Here is a 24,305-nt window from a genome sequence, read left to right on the forward strand (position 1 = left end):
CCCTTGACGCATCACATTAATCTATCCTCCGCATTGACCATCATTAATAAAATCTTATGTAAACTTCCTTAAAACATTGAAAACAAAGGAAATGTACTAAATAATTAACAATTTACCTTATCATGCTCAAGGTTAAGGTAATAATCCAAGGATGTGCATATTGGAGATGATAATGATAAGAACTAGGCAAAATTATAGGTAATCATAGGGAAAAATATGTATGAAACAATATTAAAATGGAGACCTGACCTTAAATAGACAAGAGCAAATATGTTTGCAAGAAAAACCACTCATCATAGTGGTCCCTCCATGAAAGATAGAACACCAAGCGAAAGAAAGCGAAAGGGCTAATGTCAACAATGATATGAGACCAATGCATATCAAAATGCATAAGAGAGACTAAATATAGCAACAATCATGAGGTAAAATTTGTAATGGAATCCTTCTAGGGTATACGAAGAAGAGGAAGATGACACTCAAATTTTGAGTCATGGCGGTTTAAAAGGATGGATTATGTGGTGATAAAATAACTTCGCATCGACACCAACACAACAATGAGGTACTAATCTAGGGAATCCATATACATGATATCTCTATCAGCAATTTATAATGTGCAAAGAGTGATGGGTTAATATCGTAAGTTGATAGGGTTGGGCCTAAGATGCAATGAAGATGGTGATGACGGTCAACAATGTAATAAAGATGGAAGTGAGAAACCCAACCCTCTATTACAGGTTCAACAGAAGCACACTTAAGTTCCAGTGCATGTTACGATAAAAACACCACCTTATCTTGTGAAAACCATCTAGAAAGACTAGGCCCATGGTTAAATCACATAATCAAAGCAATAAAACATTGCTAAGGTAAAAGAAGGACCATATATTTTCTATTTTTTGAGTTCTATAATTAATTTTAAAAAAATTATGATATATATATTATGGTTATGATGGTGTTTTCTTGTACATTTTTTCTCATGATGTTGTCATTAATGCTTTTAATGATTATATGCTACGCATGGTTTATAAACTCAATGCGAAAAATGTCAATTCAAGACATAGTTAACCAATGAATAAGCCAACATATCATAGTCTCAAGGAATATGAATGTAGGTAATGCTAAGAAAATGTCATTCCAAGAGATGTACCCTCAAATAATAATGAAGTAATGAAGGATTCCTCACAAAATAAGCATTGTTTCGCTAAGAAACTATAAGCTACGAGTCCGTTTTAAAATCATGTGATTTATTCCAAGGGAAATAGCCTCAAAAAATAGCTAAATAACCAACTATATTCCACGACATTATTGGTTGTAGGGCCAAGAAAAATGACCCCTAAACTCAGGAGCTCATTGGTGGTTTAGAAGAGGACCCAACTAGTGGAAGTGATGTTTTGAGTACTATGGCTAGCACCATTAATGAAGCCTATGGACATTGTAGAGCGACTTGACATTTTCCAATGAAGCACAATTTATAAGTGAATGCACAAACTTAGCATCAATACAAAATAAAAAGAGAAAAGGAACACCCCACTCAAACCTATGTACAATATGTACAATCACCCTGCAGCTAGAAGACTTACGTATTGTAATTTTGAGGTAGAACCCATTATGTGGCTCCAATAAAGGTTCTCCATCATAATCTACCAGTTCATATGCCCCTTTTCTATGAACATGTTTAACAATATAGGGACCATGCCAAAGCGGTTCCATCTTAGCTACACCTAACTTATCTTGATCCTAATCATAGACCAGAACTAGGTCACCTTCCAAAAAAACATAATATTGAATATATTCATCATATTAAGCCTTGACATGCTTTGTATGAGTCACATTGGCTATTATAGCATAGTATTGTTATTCATCAAGATGGTCCAAATGTAAGAGACACTCTTCCTCTGTGGTAGGATCAAGCACTAGTTCAATGACAAGTTTCATTGATGGAATCTCATACTCGACTGTAATTGAAACCTTGACTCCATAAAGAAACTCAAAAGAAGTGAAACCTGTGCGATTTTTAATTAAGGTTTCATACACCCATAATGCAAAAAAAGCATAAGAAGCCAATTTGACTTATGATTCCCTATCATTCTTCAGGGCATGGTTTCAACACATGATTAATGGCCTCTACTTGTCAATTAGCCTAGGGGTAGTAGGGGGTTGAGTGTTCTTATACCCAACTTCCGTATTGATTTCGTCATCATATGATTGCGAAAATCTGAACCATGATTAGTCATGATCATTTTGGGTACCCTAAACCTAGTAACAATATGGTTGAATATGAATAATGCCATAGTGGTTCCATAGTTAGAGAAGGTAGGAATGGCCTTGGGTCACTTAGTAAAGTAGCCCATTGTTACAATGATATAGTGGTGTCCTCTGACCGAGGTTGGGTTACATCGCATAGAGTCAATGCCCCATTAGTAAAGGGTCTAACAATAATCATAGGGTGGAGTGGAGAAGTGTGAGCATGCATCTTCTCATAAAATATTTGACATGAATGACACTTTTGTGCCTCACCTAACTTATCTACATAAGGAAGGAAGGATAATGAATGATGCAATTATCCTCATGGATGATCAAAGATTGACATGATTTTCATGATTTCTTTGTTAGTAGGAAGATTAGTATCCAAAATGTCATGAGACATTTCATGGTACACGACCCATATGGGCATAAGATAGTCATCAAATTTCACACTAGAAATGTCACCTGACTTAGAAGTGTCATCTGACTCAGAAGTGTCAAATTCCAATTACATGCATTGGTAAGTGATCTTAGCCAAACTTAAAGGCATGTTCTTACTACCATATTAATCAACATCTGAAGAATAAGGAACTAGCCATGGGTCAAGAAGCCAATGGGATCCATTGGAGATGGAACATATCATATTCATAGGAGTGAAATAAGTATATGTAACATCAGGGTGGGGGCATAGGTAAAACACCTATAAGCGACATGATTTTAAAATAGTCCCACACTAATAGCCTCATATTCTTGAGGGTTATTAGCAATAGATGGCACAACAGTTCTCATAACAATATAGCTAGTCAATTATACATAATACTCAAGTTGATCCATCTCCACAATATTTCCTTTATGGGGAATGTGAAGCACTTGAAACACTGAAAATATGAAAAAATTCATGGCATAAACCAACTAAAACTAGGGAGAAATTAATAATCTAATGGGGCTTTGACAACTTCAACATCTATGGTGACGATTTCGCCCCCTATCTCGATTGAAAATTAAGGAAGAATTCCCCGAGGCACAAAATAAGGTCCATTGAAGACTTGAAGCATTGCACTTGAATTACAGCTTCTAGAGAAACAAGAGCTTTCCGACATGGCATGGCCATAATACAAGTGGAAAGTATTGTATCCACGAGTCTGTGGTGTACATCATGGTTGAATATTTGCATTAAGTTCTGCAAGTTGACCTATAAGAGTCAAAGATTTACGTTGCATAAGATAGTTATACAAACCCTCTAGAGTAGACATGTCACAAGGTGATTGGGCTAAACTCTCAATGATATGATCTAGGAGGATCTCTACAAGCAAGAAAAATTGATGAAATTAAATTTTGATCTAAATTCACCCATGTCGATTACTCATCGAGATATTTCCAATGATGCTTAGATGAATTCAAATAGAATTTGTCCAAATAGGAAAAAAAAGCTCAAGTGGGATGCGTGGCATCACTAGGAGCTAAAACGTGGTTATAGAGAAACTGACATTGATGATGACATGGAATTATATACATGAAATATGGTAGTACTAATGTTGACTAGGCTATATAGATGTCAATATGGGATTTTGATTGGTTTGTACAAATGTTGACGTGGTGTTGATGTGGCATAGTTCATGTGGTTGGTGTGATGACATGGTAGGGTGATGTGGCACGGTTGTGATGACCGAGTGACATGGAAAAGGTGTTGACATGAAAGACTGACCATGCAAGTGATGTGGCTTCCACATTGACCAATCAGAGGTTGTCACATGGCAACGCAAAAGAGGCCATTAGGGCTAAGTGTGAAAAAGTTGGTTTTTTTTGGGGGGGGGTGTTGAACCCTCAACCTTCTTGTCACTATTCCAAAATATTACCAAAATTCCATACATTATTTATTAAGTATGAGTCAAAATGTTGAATCCCAAACAGGGAAAATTTAAAGGATGGAAAATTATCTTGAAGTTTACAAACATTAGCGAATCTCACTAGTCCCTAATATGAAAACTATAAAAATTTTATTGATATATTTGTAAAACTATTCAAATTTAGAAATATTTTATATATAGTCTCTATATAAGGTTGGCGATTTCTAAGGTAAAATAATTTTATATTTTAAAATTTAGGCGAATAAGTTTTAGAAAAATGGAAATTGGCGAATTCTTTTTTGGGAAAAAAATCATGGAAAATTAGCCCACTTGCGAATATTAGCCCCTCAAATTTTCCATGATCCCAAAATTGTCTCTTTTTGACAACCTTCTTACACTCCATCCTCGTTTTTTACTCTACCATTGACCCAGGTGTTCTCATTTCATTAGAAAAAAGTCTTCACGAGGAGGTAATCCAATCCTTTTATGAAAAACAAGATGAGATATTTGTTCAAGTAAGTGAAAAATCTTCTTTGGATAACTCAGTGGTAAATGATAGAAGTGTTAGTTTTGAGTTTCAAGAACTATTCAAAGTTTTTCCTCGTATGATTGATGAGTGCGATAAGAGACATGACAATCTGGTTGCCATGTCATATGAAGATGATCAACAATGTAGTCAAATTTCAGAAGACTAGGGAATTGAGGACTGTCATTCAAATTTTTCTTTTCATATTTCATGTTTTGAATTGTTATTTCCAGAAGACAATTATTGTTGTAGCAAAATAAAACAAGAGGTATTATCTCCTCTATCGAAGATGAGATAGATCAACTCCTAAAAGGTCATGCTACAGCCCAAGCTAATGCAAGTCTGTAGTGTTCGCATAGACAAGAAGGTGTTAGTGAAGCTTCTTCCAATTTTGAAAATGTATATGGTCTTGAAATTAGATTTATAAATCAGTGAACATATATTGTTTTCTTTCATGAAGATGATAGGGTTGTCATGTTTGATAATCTTGAAAAATGATTTCTATCTAAGAATGACTTAGACTATAAAATTGAGGAGTATGAGCCTTAGAGAGACAATATGCTAGGAATCAAGTCAGAATTTCTCATGCTCGAGGAATTTACAACCAACATTCAGATAGAAGAAGCTTATACTTCTCTATGCCTTCCTATCAATCATCAACCATCTGTTCTTTCAGATTAGAATGAAGGGAGTACTTGTATCTTTGCTGTTGGATCCCAAGACAAGTTAGTGCTTTAGGATTTGCAAGATCCCTTCAACATTCTTTTGCAAGCATTAGAGGAGATAAATGTTGCCTGGTTCAATAGCATAAGCCTTGGTTTCAGTTGTTATTATGAGTTGCCTACATGTACATCGTTCTACCTACTTGAGGAAAGTGAGAGCAGAATTTCATTGGGTAGCCATCTGCTGGATTGGTTACATTAGAAAGTTCACTTCACATGATTGTACATACTTCTTCAGTAGGCAGGTGGTTGTCGTTAGTATTTGAAGCCCTCAAATCTCGATGGTTTGCTGCCATTAATAAGTTTTGTAAGTACTTATTTCAACTAAGTAAGTCTTGAGTCATTTTTTCAGTCAATTTCAAGTCAGTTTCGAGTCAATATGTGTCTTTGAGTCATATTTCGTTTTTTTAGTTTTGACCATATTGCCCAATGGATGAGGCACTTGGTCTACAGTGTTCTTGACACCTCCAAGGAGCTGTCATCCCCAGTAAGGCCAATGTTAATTTCATTATCTGCATACTTCCATCAGGGATCGAATGATCCGGATTTAAGCAGGAACGCAATAGATTACAGAGATAACCATAAATATAGAGATGCAATAACCATAAACACAGAGATGCAGCGGAAATAATGCTTCATTTCATTAACGGAAAACACTGAAATATGCTTACAACCAGAAATGCAAATAAACCAGCTAGGGCGATGGTAGCTTATCTCTGAGAAGAGATGTGCGGCTACATGCCTCTGAACTGTTCCGAACTGTATTACAATGAGGCTCGAAGGCCTATTTATTGTTGAGAAACAATGGAAAACCCTTCACATACCGAAACCTAACCCTAGAAGATGAAACGCCAAATTGTGGGCCCCGTTTGGGTAAATTGGTACATCAATTTCCCGGGGTCGTAACTTTGGCATACGATCTCCGTTTGACGCGTACGATAGCTCGTTAGAAAGATCTATCTGAGTGCTACCACTTTGGGAGGCGACATAGGGCTCGATCGCCCCAGAATTCCAAAAAAAAACGTCATTTAGGGCCTCAAAACGGCTCCGGAAGTTCAGGACCCGAAAAACTGCTAAAAATAGTAAACTGTGCTACAATTAAGGAAACTGAAAATGCTGAGAAAGACAATGGTGGGGGTCCAGGTGGACCTGGCAGGTGGCCGCCAATATCCACCTGGATCATTCCTCCCCCCTTAGGAAGCAATGGTCCCCATTGCGTTGAGTTCCTCCATCTGCTGAACTTGTCCTGCAATCTCTGATGTGTCCAGTGCTGGTGGGAAGCATGGTTGACGATGGTCCACATTGAACATTTGGTGCCAGTGAAGGAATGGAGGAATGATGTGCTCCAAAGCATTGTTCCCCATAGCCTTGGTACTGTTGTAAAGACCATGTCCGAGTGATCTGAGCTTCTGATGGGTTCTGGTAAGGCGTTCTTTCTGTCGATGCAACCAGACTTTGTTGCCCACCTGAAACTTGTGTGGTACCCATGTGGGTGAGGAGAAGTTGTTCCTGTGTTTTGTCATGACCGTATCCTTTTGCTGCTGCTGCTGCGTGGAGGAACCCTTTGTAGGAGTCATGGATTTAGCAACGATCTTCCCCTTACTTTGGGAGTGAACCAGACAGATGAATTTCCTGGTCTGTGATATGAGCTTGCTGCCTTTCTTGGTAGTAATCAAAGATGTGGCGGTAGGTGGGGCTACCTCCGGTATCCTGTATAATGAATTATTCAAAGAAATAATGACAGCACGAGGCCTGGACTCATACACAGCATGTCGCCTCCACAGGTATGGTTGGCCTAATAATACATCACAAACATCCAGAGGTGTAACATCACATAATACCTCGTCAGTGAAGGGCTTGATGCTGTAGGGAAGGCGGCACTGCTGGCGAACTTTCAGATCTCGTCCTTCGTGAAGCCACCCTATACTGTACGGCTGCGGGTGCAGTGTAGTCGGTAGGCCCAACTGCTTCACGACCTCTGCTGAAACCAGGTTCTTTTGGCTACCACTGTCGACAATGAATCGCAGTGGTGAACCCTTCACCCACATCTGTGAGTGGAAAAGACGCTCGCCTTCCTCTGGATTTTCGGGCTCATCTTTCTGGATCTTGGCGGTGGCAACAATGGCGCTGGGATCCGCATCAATGATCTGCTTCCCTTTGCCATTCCCTTTGTCGAGTTCTGGCTCAGGGTCGGAACATGCATCTGATTCGGAAGCCTTCAACTCCGCCACGAGCGACTGCTTGGTCCGACACTCACTTGTGTTATGAGTGGGACTCTTGTGGAACTCACACCACTTTCCTGTGTCCTTCTTCGGCTTCGTGGTGTTGTTCTTTTCTTGCGGCTTCGACGGGTTGTCTTGGGTCACCCCGTCTTGGCTTTGTCCTTTGGGCTTCGGATTTGCAGATCCAAAGTCTCGCTTCTTCTGTTTGAACTTTTGTTCGATTTTGACAGCGTATCGGTATGCTGTGCCGAGTGAGGAGATGTTCAAGAACACCATCTCTTCCTGGATGTATCTGTGCAGGCAGCCACGGTATTTGAGAACCAGATGCAACTCAGAATCTTTGATACCCAACTGTGTGCGAAGGGTATGAAAAATGTTTGTGAACTCTGATACATCTTGGTCTCGTCCCTGCCGCAGTGTGGTCCATTTGATGTATTTGTCCTCATAGCTTCCGACAGGGTAGTACTGCTCCTTGATGGCATCCCGGAAGTCATTCCAAGTGGGTGCGGCTGAAAATAGTGAGCCTGTACTTTCATCCTTCTGCTCGCAGTAGGTTTCCCACCAGTCCTTGACGTGGGGGACTGCTTTGAGAAGAGCGAAAACAATCTTTTCCCGACTTGAAAATTCATGAACAGAAAAATACCCATCTAGCAGATTTAACCATTTATCTACGGCATCTGCGTCTATTTGACCCTCGAAGATGGGGATTTCAAAATTAACTTGTACCTTAAACGGCGCGGCATTTCCAGAGTCGCTGTTGGAAGCCGATGCGTCGCCTCTGGGTAGCCGCTGAAGGATCTGCGCAAAGCTATCCATCATCGCGTTCCTTTGCCGCTCGAGTGCTTCTTCGAGCAAGATTTTGATAGGATCTCCTGCCCCCTCGTCTTTCTTCTCATCCGCCATGGGAGGCCGTCGAGATTTTCGAGGCGGGTCTTGCAAAGGTTCGACCAGTTCAAGCCCTAACTCCTTATATCCCGACCTTGTTGGGAACATGCAAAGAAAAACAGAGAAAAAGCAGACCGCTCTGATACCACTGATCCGGATTTAAGCAGGAACGCAATAGATTACAGAGATAACCATAAATATAGAGATGCAATAACCATAAACACAGAGATGCAGCGGAAATAATGCTTCATTTCATTAACGGAAAACACTGAAATATGCTTACAACCAGAAATGCAAATAAACCAGCTAGGGCGATGGTAGCTTATCTCTGAGAAGAGATGTGCGGCTACATGCCTCTGAACTGTTCCGAACTGTATTACAATGAGGCTCAAAGGCCTATTTATTGTTGAGAAACAATGGAAAACCCTTCACATACCGAAACCTAACCCTAGAAGATGAAACGCCAAATTGTGGGCCCCGTTTGGGTAAATTGGTACATCAATTTCCCGGGGTCGTAACTTTGGCATACGATCTCCGTTTGACGCGTACGATAGCTCGTTAGAAAGATCTATCCGAGTGCTACCACTTTGGGAGGCGACACAGGGCTCGGTCGCCCCAGAATTCCAAAAAAAACGTCGTTTAGGGCCTCAAAACGGCTCCGGAAGTTCAGGACCCGAAAAACTGCTAAAAATAGTAAACTGTGCTACAATTAAGGAAACTGAAAATGCTGAGAAAGACAATGGTGGGGGTCCAGGTGGACCTGGCAGGTGGCCGCCAATATCCACCTGGATCATCGAAACTCACTCTTTACATTTTCATAGTAGGGTTTTCATACCAAAAATTTTGCATCATTCCATTAGGTCATGATATACTGATCCACTGATGGTTGTTTTCTCTTCAGAAAATCTTTCCCTCATAGAGTATACTTGTTGATCCTTCTTCAGATTGTCTTCAGTTATGGTTTCATAATCGATGTGCAGTTCATTTCATTAGGTCATAGGGCATGATTTCATTAGGTATAGGGTTTCATCACCAAGGTCAAGAAAATGATTTCAAAGTGTAAATAAAGGTTAGCAAGGGTATGAGGATGATCAATAAATCAAGCATGATGGCTTGTAAGTCATAGCTACTAAAATTATTATCTTTTTAAACTATTGTAATTTTCACGTCAAAAACATGTTTTTGAGGTGAAAACAGAGTATTTAGTTTATTTGTATTTCGTATGTAATTTTAACTCCCTATATGTAATAATTGATCTCAACTGCACCAGAGCATTTCTCCTTACTGCTAGACAGAGAAACACTACAAAAATTCAGGTCAAATTGAGCATTTATTTGCCTGCAAAAACACAAGAAGGAAAAGGCATTAAAGAAGAACAAGAAACATTGAAAAAGTGGGTTTTTCAAGTGAAAAATCAAAATCTTCTCTTATCTATCTTATCTATCACACATTTTAATCCTATCTTAATAACTAAATTGTTTGATAATAAAATTAAAAAAAACATACCCATCCAATCTTATACTCTACATCTTATTTTCAAAATAAAAATATTTTATCAAATATTAATTCTCAATCTTACCCCTCCAACCTTTTTTTTTTTCAAAATGAAAAAGTCTGTTAACATAATAAGTAGCAAAACTTACAAGAAACTCCTTTCCATTGTGTTTACTACCAATACTTGCAAGAAATGTTTGTACATTATGTCTAATACCAATATGGACGAGAAGCTTGTTTCCATGATGTCTCCATCGAAATCAATATTGTAACCCATACTTATTTATTAAATAAATGGGACAAAAGCCCTTACAGTAAGGTTGTCTCTAGCAGATACAATGCACAACGTCGCTATTATATGAATGGGATAGTACGCTTACAATACACTCAACTTCTTAAGATATTTGCAACATAATATTTATAACCATATATCCGAGCATATACCATTTAAAACAGACAGGAAAATGACGATTTCGCTTTGTTCGCAGAAAACAATGTTATAAATTATCAGACGGCATCCTTCCATGAAGAGAAAGGAGGTGTTTCTGAGTTCATCCACGTGAAATCCTGGTGATCGTCAGCATATCGATTTCCTGAGAATCCATAATTGGATAATATATTTTCTATTTCCTTCATCTCATCAGGTGTGATCTTCACAGAAAGAGCACCAATATTTTCTTCTAAATTCTTCACTTTGATGAAAACTCCAAGCAAGTGAAAGTTGACCCGGAGAACATCCCGTGCTGGAAGCTATTTCAGCAATCTTTGCAAAAGTCACCTTATTCTTTTCAAGATTCTCTTCTGTAAACCTTGGCATTGTCTGTACAAAACATTAATACTTAGTAAAATTGTAAAAAACCTTCGACAAAACAATAAAATGCAGAAATTTATCAATGCATTATAAGATAGTTTTTCCTACATTATTAATATATATTTTTTTAATACCAAATTTAAAATATACAGAAGCACAAGTATACCTTTCTAAAGTCATCATTGGTTAAATTTTCAACTGACTTTGCTCCAGAAGTAAAGAAACCCCGCCCGAGAGGGCTGTATGGCACAATTCCAATACCAAGTTCCCTGCAATTAGAATTTTAATATGTATGGTAGTGATTTATATTACAATGCTGGTAACAATATGGCAAATCCTAACATGACCACGCCTGATCATACCTGCAGGTGGGAATAATTTCCTCTTCTACATCCCTAGTCCACAAAGACCACTCTATCTGAACTGCTGTTATAGGATGAACAGCATGAGCCTCCGAAAGTCCGATGTACTTTATTTTCCCTTCTTCTACTAATTTCTTCAGCTCTCCAATCTGTCACATATGCATAGACAAAGCAATACATCCAACTATTATCAAGTAAATGAAATAATAAACTAGAAATACTTATTGCAACATCCAGCATCATTCTAAGAACTAAACCGAGGCCTATTGCAACAGTACATACCGTAACTTCAATGGGGACTTTAGTGTCAATACGATGTTGGTAATAAAGATCAATGCAATCCACTTCAAGTCGCTTCAAGCTTGCTTCGCAGCAGGCACGAACATGTGCAGGGTCTCCTCGAATCTTCATTTTTCCATCGACAAAACTGACTCCAAACTTTGTGGCTAATTGGACTTTCTCTCTAATTCCTTTAATGGCCCGCAAACCGTTATATTACAGTATTAGAAATTGCAGATGAACACTGGTAATAGTAATTATAAGGTGTTTACTGGTTTGGTTTTGGATATAAAGTGATTAAACATAGCCATGATATAGCCGAAAAAAATAATAACAATTACAAGGTAAAAAGAGAGCCACATGCACCACCATTAGCTTTCCAACGAGGATTTCGTTGGTTGAAAGGGCCATAAACGTCCGAAGTGTCCAGGAAAGTAACACCTCTGGAGACGGCATGTCGGATAAGAGATATCATTTCTTGCTCGGGCTTCGGAGGGCCATAGAACGCTGACATGCCCATGCAGCCTAACCCCTGTGCTGATACTTCTAATCCTTGTGACCCCAAACTTAACCTGCCCACTGATGGTAATCCCGCCATTGCTCCGCTCTCTGCGCGGCACTCAATCAATCGATCCGGTAATATAGTACTGCTTCTTCTCGTTGGTCCTTAGCCTCGTAGATGTAGATGGAGGCAGGAGAGTTCATCAATATATACAGTTGCATATGTGGGGTAATAATAATTCATTTGTAATCAGTCCGTCACGGTGTTCGTCATCTGACGGTGGTCTAAAGTTAAACGGACCAAGTTCAATTCATCACGGTTTTCAATCCATCTGGTCCAAGATCAATTGTTTTTTGCTCAGGATCAATCGTCATGGCGTTCGTCATCCGGCGAAGTGTGCATGAAGCATCATTATATAACATGGGGTTAGTTATGAAGTATCACTAATTAGGATTTCAAGTCACTTACCTTATAATTTTTCGGGAGATTGGTAAGTCTAAATTAGTATAATTATATTAGTAAATGTGGTTGATATTCTCAGATATCCTATATGAAATATATATACTATTACATTTTCTAATATAATTGGTATATGAAGATAAACTTATATTAACCACATTAATAATTTTATGTATATTTTTTTAAACACCAACTATTTATGATTATTAACAACTATGTAAATAATAACAACAATATTCTTATATATTTTTATATGACTATTATACTAATATTATAATAATAATATTAACTCATAATAATATTAGTAATATTAATTAATAATAATAACTCATAATAATATTAGATTATCATTATATTATTATAATAATATAATAATAATCCCAATCGAGATGCGGGCTGATAACTTGGAGCACATGGGTGTAAGTATGTTGGGTACTCGGGCACTTAATATTGTCGCCCCCCACATGCTCGAGGTGGGGAGTGCGTTGTCCTTGGACATGATGGCAAGTTAGGGAAGTGGGCAAGGTGGCGGGACTCGAGGAACGACAACATATATCGGACGGAGGGGCATTTCGACATGCAGTGTTAGTGCGATAGTCTGTGGAGAAGGGTGGTGGCTCAGAGCTAGTGGCAAGTGTCGGAACATGAAGAACCGGGGCCATTGTTGTCAAACAACTGCGAACTCCGGGTATGTTATTCGGCTTCACCTAAAACTTGTAATTATGGTATCTCTGTGGTTAAGCTAGGATGTAAGGGGGTTTCTTTGGGGGATAGGAAATTGCTGGTGGCAATAGGGTAGGCAACTTCTCATCATGGCTTGTTTTTGCATCTTTTCCCTATGTCAAATGGGTAAAACCCATGCCGATTGGGGGGCAATTGTCCACAATTAGGTTGGGATGTGTTGCGCTCTACCATCAAGGGGAGGGGGAATCTTGTTAGTCGCAGGGTAACGCAGGAAGGGCAGTGGAGTATAGATGGGGGCAGGGGAACGCAGGTGGTAGGTGTCCTAGGATGGAGCCATTCCTACAATTCACATAGTAAGCACTGGGTTACCAAAAATTATGGGTGGAGACCTAGCTGGGGGGAAACGAGCGGCAAGATCTCTACGATGGAGGCAATGGGGGATAGGAACATGAGCCATAGCTAGTATATTGTAGATTGCAAGGGGAGAATGAGAGCTTGGCATGGGTATGGTACAGTAAACCTGCATATGGCCGCAAGAATTAGAGAGGGGGAAAGGTTGCTTCAAGGGGTTGGGGCCAGGGCCTTCCCCACTAAGGGCTACGGGCTCCGACCCACCCTAGCAAGACTGTGGCGAAAACGGGTGGTGAAGAGAAACAAGGCAAGACGTGGTGTATTGTTTCAATCTTTTGTTTCAAACTAACTTACTGTGGATATCATTAGTGCTCAAGATATCAAGGTATGACCCATGCTGCGCGAGGCCATGGACGTGGCAGAAGAGGCCCGACTCCCAAGCAAGGTAAGGGGCTAAACACGTCGGAGCCACACAAGAGAAGAAAATATGTTGAACACCTCATAACAGAGGCAATAGAAGCTTATCGTGAGGGGAAAGATGAGGGCACCCAGAAGCTGCTGGAAGAATGGGAAGAAGAAGTGAAATAAGGCAGTGCGTCAGAGGAGGAGATGGACAACTGGAGGACCTTAGTCCCGGATCTGAGAAACACCCGTGGAAGAATCACTCGGTTTAAGCAAACTCTATACCTTTATTGGCTCATGAAGACCCTATTAAGCAAGGCTATGGAGAAAATCTCAGTTGGGATGGTAGTGACACTACAAGGATTGTTGAATTACAAGAAGGATATGGAGAAAATCCTCTTTTAGGTTCATAAACACGACATTCAGCTGGACATAATAGACCACTATATCCCTTGCATCATGGAGCTGTATGATATGCCTGGTGACTTTTCCTAGGACCCGTCACCCGTTGAATCTATCATAGAGGAGAAGAAGGATTAGAACGAAACCCATGCATTATTTTGTCTTATGTGGATAGCTTTTAAATTCTATGTTGCAGTTATTAGTTTATTTAGTTATGTAGTGTTTGGTCATGAAGTAGAGACATATCTAGCTTGGCTAAAAAGACTAAGACAATTTTGTTTTTGGATGGCTTATACAGCTGACCAGTGGCCAACAAACTTGGTTTCCCTTCGGGGCAAGTTGAGGCCACTTGGTTTATCTGTGTGGTGTAAACTTGTTTATATTTAATAGAAAATGGAATGGTCCTGCCAAGCTTAACAAATAATAATAATAATAATAATAATAATAATAATAATAATATTGTATTATTATTATAATAATATAGTAATATAATTATTATTATATTATTATAATATATAATAATAATAATATAATAGTTATTATATTATTAATAATAATAATTATATTATATTATTATTATAATAGTATATTATAATTATTATTATATTAATATAATAATAATTATAATATACTATTATAATAATAATATTATATTATTATTATTCAAGGGATTAATACTAAAACCCCAAAGGATAATGAACCCGAGGGAATAATATTAAACAAAAGGGACTAACATTATAAATCCAAGGTATACAAACCCTAAGATAAATATTAAAAATACTAAAATAAACATGGTTGAATTAATAAAGCCTAAGAATTAATATTTTAAAATCAAGGGAATAATAAACCAAAGGGATTATTAATATTATAAACTGAAGGAACTAATATACCCAACCGTTTAATGGAAACATAATTCACTATAATCTTTCATCTTAATGACTAGTCTGAACAGGATTCATGCCTTTATATTAACTATGGAGACCATCAAGCGCAGAGCTCTGCCGGCGACCTAGGGTTTCATCACTCTCAGAGACGGCGCACTGCTCAGCTCTCAGCGCCCCTGATCCTTCAACATTGCACCGCTCAGTAGCATAGACCGATAGCTCGCAGTTCCGTTCCAACGGCTTCCCCGATGGGGGAGGACACGGAGCCTCCCCCCATGACGACTCAGACACCAAGGACTCTGAACAATCCTGACAACGCCTCTGCACAACAGATGCAAATAGATCAGCCTCACACTGATCCGCTTAATGAACCTCAGGGTACAACAAAGATACCCCTGGACAGGCAGCAAAAGGTCGGGGAAAATGAGGATAAACCCAAAGCGACCTCCACAACCTGCAAACCGGTAGCTGTAGAACGGCCTAAGATTGAACTACCCAGTCAGAGAATCAATACCCAAATCTAATACATGAAAGACCATGCACTCATTGGGAAATTTATAAGGTTTTGGCCCACGGAGAAAGCCCTACAGGGTTGGATAGCAGCCAAATGGAAACCAAAAGGGCACATCAATCTGAAGCTTGGACCGAAAGGTTTCTTCACTACCATCTTCAACTGTATAGAAGATCGAAACAGGGTCTTAGATAACGGTCCTTATTTCTTCAATGCAGCAGGATTCTATTTAAGGGATTGGGTTGAGAGATTCAACCCAGACAAAGAAGATCTCAGCTCAACACCTGTCTGGATTCAGTTATATTCTCTGCCGCTGGAATACTGGGATGAGGAAACTTTAAAAGACATAGGAAATGGGCTAGGAGAATTCATTAAAGTTGCAAAAGAAACGAAACATAGAAGATATACTTCATATGCCCACATATGTGTCTACATGCACCTGAATAAAGCACCAACAGACTCGGGAAGTATTTATCATGATGATTTCAAATGGATTCAAACTCTAGATTATGAGCATGTTCCTTTCAGATATCGCACGTGCATGCACATGGACATCTATTCCGTGATTGCCCACTCAATTTCAAGCCCTCCCCCAATACCACCTCTGGGCATATAGATCAAGAAGGTTTTACTAAAGTAAACTCTTGAAAAAGAACCCATAAAAAACCTACCTCTTAGCCTAATCATGCCCCCGCTAGCAACTCAATCCCCTCAATGAGTAACAGCTTCGATATCTTAGCCCACTCTGATCCTTCCACCCTGAATCCCCCATTCCCATCCTCTGCCCCGGATATCCCTATTCCACCCTCTGAGAACCCCCTGCAGGACATGTCTCCGTCCCAACACCTAGAGCAATGCCAATCTTCCCTCCACTCAACCCCTAGCAAAGTTTCGATTTGCAAACCTAATAGCATGGAAATTGACAACCAGCTGCTCATCCCCAATCTGGCTATGAACATCCCTTCTGATAGTGGTGATCTCAAGCAAATGGATGAAGAATCAGAAAGCATATATCTATGAGACTTGGACATTCTCAACCTTGAACAGGCTTGCAAGCAAAAGCAATATGATAAGATTCTAGCAAGACAGCTAGAAAGTCTAGAAGTCATACTATCAAGAGCACATCAACAAATATCCCTTGGAATCCAACCTGGAAGTCACTGGGATGGGAAGAACTTATTCAAGGATACTAAGAAAAGAGGGAGAAAGATAGATTTACAGCGAACCATCCTCATTGGGGAAATGTTGGTTGAATCTAGTAGATATTCAAAACTCACCAAGTACTACAGGCCTCTCCCCAACTCTGAACCATGAAGCTCATCTCATGGAATGTAAGAGGGCTGAATGGCCCAGGGAAATACAGAATGATAAAAAATCTGATTCAGAAGGAGAAACCCCACATCTTCTTCATGCAAGAAACTAAATGCAACAGTACTCTTCTCAATTCCACTCTCTCAAAAGCTTGGAACAACTGCCACACTTCGGCGGTGGATGCCATAGGGGCCTCGGGCCGTTTAGCAATTGCTTGGAATGCTCAAGCCATTGAACTCATAGATATTCATGCTAATCACCACTTCATACAAGCTAAATTCCATATCATAGGAACCAATGTGCATGGTCATCTCACCAATGTATACTTCTCGCAAACTGCTGAAAACAAAATCTCTATCTTGGACACGCTATCCCTACTCAACGCCAATAGATCCCTTCCACTTTGGATCATGGGAGGCGATTTCAACATGATCACCAAATTAGAAGAAAAATCAGGAGGAAGAATCCGACTGGAAACTGAAAGTGAGCACTTCAAATAGTTTATACAGAGAAGCTGGTTAATCGACTTACCCAACAACAACGGAATATTTACCTGGACCAACAAAAGGTCAGGTAATCATCAGATTGCCTCTCGGCTTGATAGATTTCTGATAACTGATAATTCCATTCATCTTGGAGGAGACCTCTTTACCTCCATCCTACCATATGTAGGATCGGACCATTGGCCAATCTCGCTTCAATGGCAAAGGCTGGGGTCCTCCTCCAAATAACCTTTCCACTTTGAGTCTTTCTGGCTGACCCATCCTTAGTTTAAAGATCTAGTACAACAAACTTGGAAAAGCTTGACCCCCCCTGCTGGATCCAAAATGTTCCAATTTCAACAAAAGTTGCGACTCCTAAAAATGCAAATCAGACAATGGAACAAGGCAACCTTCAGAAACATTTTCCAAGCTCAACAAGATTTATCCCAGGAGATGGAGAAGCTCCCGCAAACTATCATCAATGAAGGCAGAACTAACACCAACAATGAACAGGAAAATCATATACAGACTCAAATCAACGAAAGGGAGAGATAGGAGGAAATATTATGGAAACATAAATCTCTAATAAAATGGCTAAAGGAAGGGGAAAGGAACACGAAATTATTCCATCGCTCTACAATCCAAAGAATAATGCAAAACGACATCACCCACATTCTCAATCAACAGGAGAAAGACTAGAAAGCCATGGGGACATAGAAACAGAACTAATCAGGCACTTCAAATCAATACATCAAGAACCCTCCATCAACAGGAAGCTTGCGATTGACAAGATTATCTCGCACATCCCTAAGCTGATCACAGATGAACACAATCATTTGATTCTCCGCCCAGTTACTCTCTAAGAGGTGGACTCTGTTATGAAATAGCTACAGGAAGGAAAATCCTCGCGTCCAGACAGCTTCGCCTCCACTTTTTTCCACCAATTCTGGGAAAATATCCAAGAGGAAGTCTGACAAGTGGTCAAAGAGTCTAGAATGCTTCATTGGATGCTCCCCTCACTGAATTCCACTTTTATCACCCTCATTCGCAAGGAGGAGCACTCAAACTCACTTGATAAATTTAGGCCGATCACCCTATACAATGTCATCTACAAAATTATCTCCAAAGTAATAGCCTCCCGCATAAAGCCGCTGCTTCCCCTGCTCATCTCGCCAGAACAATCGGGCTACGTGGAAGGAAGGAAAATCATAGATGGGATCATACTCACCCATGAGATCATTCACTCTCTAAAGCATCATAAAAATTAGGTATGCTCCTTAAAATTGATCTCTCCAAAGCCTTTGATAAGCTGAGTTGGACATACATTCAGTCTATGTTAATAGCATTTGGATTCTCACCTATATGGGTTAGAGGGATCATGAGCTTAATCTCCTCACCTTTCTTCTCTATCCCGGTTAATGGTATTCCCTCCTCCCCCCTTTGAACCTTCCAGAGGCATATGCCAAGGGGATACCCTCTCCCCTTTTCTCTTTGTTCTTATGGCTGAAGGATTGGGCAGATCCATTAAGCATGCGCTATAAGAAAGCCAGCTTAAAGGCATATCCCTGCACAACTCCCCAACTATAACCCATCAACAATTTGTGGATGATAATATGTTATTTGGACACCCCTCGGTCCAGGAAGCTAGAAAATACAAAGCCCTCCTTGATGATTTATCAGCTGCTTCTGGAGCAAGTATTAATACTACTAAATCCTAGATTTTCTTTTTCCACACTCCCATGGAAACTCAATCCTCCATAATCCGCATTCTGGGCTTTTCACCTGCCGTTCTCCCCTCCAAGTACCTTGGTGCCCCCCTTACTGATTCAACCCTCAAACATTCTTCTTGGCAACTCCTCCTCGACAAGCTAGAATCCCGTCTCACTTCCTGGACTTTCAGAGCCCTAAATATGGTTAGCAGGCTGATCCTCATCAAATCCATTCTGCAATCTATGCCTCTATATTTGTTTTCTATCTTAGCAGCGCCCAAATGGGTCCTCAAAAAAATCAAAAATCTCCAAAGGAATTTTTTATGGGGTTCTATGGGGCAGAATCGCAAATGGGCTTTAGTCAAGTGGGACACTGCTTGCCTCCCAAAAAACTTTGGGGAATCAGTCTTCGGGACCCTCAGCATAGAAACACAGTCATGGGCACTCGAATCTAGTGGAAGTGCCTTACATCCCCAAACAAACCTTAGGCAATCCTCTGGAGACCAAAGTACACTGATAACAGATCGAATGATGACCTAATCAGGCTAACAAGCACGGAGAAGGGTTCTCTAATCTGGGACTCGGCTAGATTGCACAGAAACCTAATTCACAAGCACAGTTTTTGGGAGATAAGAAATGGCAATCATGCGCGCTTCTGGATAGACTCCTGGCAGCAACGACCCAATCTCCACAGCTTAATCTCCCCACCTCCAATAGAGGACGAGGAAGCACACAGATGGGAAACAGTTAGCCAGTATTGGCTTCCCACCCTAGATCAGGGGTATAGACAATGGCGCAAAGCAGAAGATATTATAAGGAATGGCACAGAAATAATGCACAGGGAGCTGAACATAGAATTAACCAATAGGCGGATTAGATATTTTGAAGAAAAGGACATTCTTCGTTGGGGATACAAACCTCGTGGCACCTTTACCACCCGAGAGGCATACAATCTAATAATCAACTCTCCAGCTAATAAGGACCCTCTTTGGGATAAAGTGTGGCATCCCAAAATTTGGCCTAAAATCTCAACCTTTCTCTGGCTACTTTGCCACAAAAGAATTCTCACTTGGGACAACCTTAGAAAAAGAAACTTTTATGGCCCATCAAGATGTCCCAATTGTGAGTAGCAAGAGGAAACTATACTGCACCTCTTGCATTCTTGCACACTAGCTAGCAAACTGTGGGAGAAAACTATTTTCAAATGTCGAAAAGATGGGAGAGATAGAGAAGACATCACCAACACCATTTGACACTAGCCCAAAAACCCATACAAAATTCCCCTACTCAATGCTCTTTTGAAAGTACTTCTAGGACACATCATGTGGACAATCTGGAAGGAAAGGAATCGGTGTATATTCCCGAATCAAACCACTCCCATAGAAATAATTTGGAATACTTTGTGCATCAACCTGCTGGAAACCCTGGCACTACAATCTTGGAGCAACGAGGACTTTCCCACTGAACCAAAATAACAAAATATCTGGATGAATTGGAATCTCAAGCCCATCCAAACTCCGGACCTACCTACCAAGTTCATCTCCGCCCAACAACCTCCCAGCAAGTGGTACCCTCCACCCTTTGGGCTTACACAACTCAACTTTGATGATGCTTCCAAAGGCAACCCAGGTCAGGTAGGGTTCGAAGGAATCTTCAGGGATCATTCAGGCAATCCTCTCTTATTATATCTGGGCAATATAGGATGGGACACCAACAACTCAACGAAATTGGAGGGATTATGGCAAGGACTTATCCTCGCACAACAACACAGAGTTTTTCCCCTAATCATTGAGGGAGATTCCCAAATACTCATCAACATGGCTCAACAAATCATTCAGTGAACCCCTGCTGACAAACTTTCCTGCAGCTGGCGTCTTGCAGCTCGTCTACAAAACATTGAGCAAACGCTAGTAAGAAATAAAGCCATCACATTCAAACACATTAAGAGGAATGGCAACAAAGTGGCCTACCGCTTAGCCAACCTTGCTGTAATGGACGATAGAACCATCCACAAAGGTCTGGTAGAAATCATAAAATATGCCTCACACCAACAAGAGTTCACCAAGCTAGTGAAAATGGATGCAACATCCCCGGATGCGGGTGGTAGATAATCATTTATGGTGTATGAGCAGGTGGGAAAACAGGCGGCCCATCCATATAGCCACTTGTGCCTCCACTTGTGCGTTCTCAAGGCAAATTATGGCTCTTAGGCTAGCAACATTAACTACTTGGGAATTTCGAGACATTCCCTGCAACTCCCAAAATATGGCACAGGAGACTCCTCTTCACTTCATTTTGCCGCTCAATTGTTCCTGTCCTCGTTCCGTCTCTGAACCGAGCCTCCGCACAGCTACTAGAAGACGCTGCAGATTATTATGCTGCGTAGACCTTGGTAATGGTATCCATCACTGCCAGTCCCTTCTCTGCCATCTGCGGTCTGAGATCCTAACTCGTTCCTCTACTTCTCTTGTAAATTTAGCGGATCCCCGAATTTTTCCTCCCGTGGAGCCTGGTTTGATTTCTGCTCAGTCCTCCTACCACTCTCAGCGACCTGACTCCATCAAACCCATGAGATATCATCACAGAATGAGTAGCAGGCGCAAAGACAATCATAGTGGTGCTCCGCATTCGGATATCATCCCCCCTCTGCCTCTTCTTCCCCTTCAGTTTCCCAGTCCCCTTCCCTCTCCAATCCCCGCTCCCATAGCAGGTCTCCGAACACGAGAAGCAGGTGTCGAAGAATGAGCTCCAGTGGGGCTCGTCACTCTGGAAGCATCCCTCTACATGTAGCAACCAACACCACCTCCCAGCAAGCACACTTCCAATTTCAAAGCTCCCTGAACAAGCCGCGCATTATGATCACCATCACCGTGGACTTCAGGGAAATCCCTGCCTCCAATTCAAAACCTTCGCTCAGTAGGGATTTCAGCCAAGACCCTACTTTCAATTTTGATCCAGGGGAGCCAAGCTCCAAATATCAACCAGCTGACAAGGATATCCCCTGAAGCAGCAATCCGCGAACGCTTGAAAGCGAAACCCACCATAAGGACAAGGGCATCCAATTTGAGGACAGTGCAGGTGGCGGTCATGCAGAGTATAAGAGTTATGACATCTACGGGTGGTGTCCGATAGTGGAGGAGGAACCTACAGAGGAAACTAAGCAGCAGCTTGCCAGGTCACATGGCGAGCCTTAATCTGGTTCTGTTCAGCTTTGGCACTTGTCTTTTTGTTTCTTGCATCCTGTCTAGTCTTTTACTGTCTTATTTTCCTTCTCGGGCGTCAAAATTTTGGAATTTTGCTCCCACTGGTCGACTTATAATGGACAAGTCTGAGTCAAGTTTTGATTTTCTCAGTCTTTACTCTTATTTTTTGTATTTTGGAACTATAGCCCCTGCGTGGGCAGCTGAAACTTTCTTAATTTTGGGCCTGGACTGGTTTCCCCTTCTGGGGCAGTCTCCATCTCAACGTTGGAAGATTAGAATGGTCATTCCACTAACCTAGTACTTTGTAACATTGCAAAGTTGGACCATTGCTGACCATGCTTGTCACAATGTGATAATGGACCATGAGACAATCTATGACACAATGTGGCCATGGTTAGTAACCATGGTTAGTAACCATGGTTGACCATGATAATAAACCGAAGGAATTTTTTTTGAACCCAAGGATAATATTATAAACCCTATGAATAATATTATACACTAGGAATATGAACCCTTCGATTAATAAACCCAATGGATTGATATTATAAACCCAAGGGATTATAATAAACCCAAGGGGTTAACACTAAAACCCCAAGGGATTGCAAACCCAAGAGAATAATATTAAACCCAAGGAATTAATCTTATAAACCCAAAGTATATAAACCCTAAGATAAATATTATAAATTCTAAAATAAACATGGTTGACCATGGTAGATTTTCTTGTTGAGACAATTTTTGTCGCAATGCGATGTTGGGTCATGGTCGACCATGGTTGATTTTCATATTGAGACAATCTTTGTCATAATGTGACATTAAACAGTGGTTGACCATGGCTCACCATGGTTGACAATGCTTGACCATGGCTCATTTTCATAGTGAGACAATATTTGTCATAATGCAATATTGAACCGTAGTTGACCATGATTGATTTTCATATCGAGACAATCTTTGTGATAATGCGGCATTGGATCATGACTGATTTTCATGTTGAAAAAATATCTGTCACAATGTCTCGTTAAACCATGGTTAGTCATGATTATAAACCCAAGAGATTAATATTGAACCTAAGTAATATTTTTTATTTTCTAAGTAATATTGTTCTATTAATATGATACAAAATAGATGTTACAGAAAAGCTTGACCTCTCACCAAAAATGAAACTGTATGTTTTTTACTACCCCAACATAGGGGAAACCAGTCCATGAAGCCAGAGAGAACCCACACATGGGTAAACAATGTTTATCCAAAAATACAGAGAGAGATAATGCATGTCTAGAACCAAAAACAGTTAACCGAGAAAAAGACTATTCAAACTAAGACACATCCACCTGGAAAAAAGGAAATATCTGGTAGCCACGCGTTAAGACTAGAGATTCTCCAGGGCTGGTTCCTCTTCGATCCGACATGCGAATTGGTACCAATCATCATCTTCATCAGGCGCGCCACTACCCTGAGCTGCAGGAGCCTCCTTAGCACTACCTGTGCCTATCTGCATTTTAGATGTGTCATTCGGTCTGCTTCTCGATGCCCTTGTGTCACCATGTTTGCTATCTACAGCTGGTTGACTGCCAGCTACAGCTTTGCCATGCAGGCCTTCTTTGCCTTCGTCATGCTGCTGATTACCAGGAATGCTAATACCACGGTTGCTTGGAGCTGCTCTACTCTGCTTGTCCTTGTGCCTAGGCGGAGGAGCTTGCGGTTCAATCTCTTCCGAGAAAGAAATGGTCAGAGTAGCAGTGATTACAGGCTGGTTTAAGGAGCTGCAGAAATGGAACTAAGTGATATGGGGAGCTGGATACAATGGAAGGGAGAAATCCGCTGAGTGAACATCAATGTTCCTTCCTTCAGTGCTTTGGAGCCTGACACGACCCCTTCCACTTCTGGTGTTCGGTTAGCGGCGATAGGTAGAGCTGAGAGGATTGGGAGTATCAATGGAGGAGTCAGGGGAAACAGTGGCAGAGCTAGTCGAAGCCGGTGTGCGGATGATGCCTCTACGAGTTCCACCACGCCTGCTTC

At 40.6% G+C, this 24,305-nt stretch overlaps 1 pseudogene across 1 annotated transcript; it reads right to left on the reverse strand.

The window, feature by feature from the left end:
- Positions 1–10,197: 10,197 nt before the first annotated feature.
- Positions 10,198–12,103, reverse strand: LOC149212887 (putative aldo-keto reductase 2; annotated as a pseudogene). Its single transcript, XR_016250784.1, has 5 exons — positions 11,756–12,103; positions 11,393–11,580; positions 11,111–11,259; positions 10,915–11,017; positions 10,198–10,757 (listed from the first exon to the last, which is right to left on the reverse strand). The product of XR_016250784.1 is annotated as a putative aldo-keto reductase 2 (transcript).
- Between the last annotated feature and the right edge of the window lie 12,202 nt (positions 12,104–24,305).

This window comes from Pinus tabuliformis, chromosome 1_1 (genome assembly GCF_031772625.1).
Source record: "Pinus tabuliformis cultivar Carrire ecotype Pingquan chromosome 1_1, CPIR1, whole genome shotgun sequence".
Taxonomy (NCBI): domain Eukaryota; kingdom Viridiplantae; phylum Streptophyta; class Pinopsida; order Pinales; family Pinaceae; genus Pinus; species Pinus tabuliformis.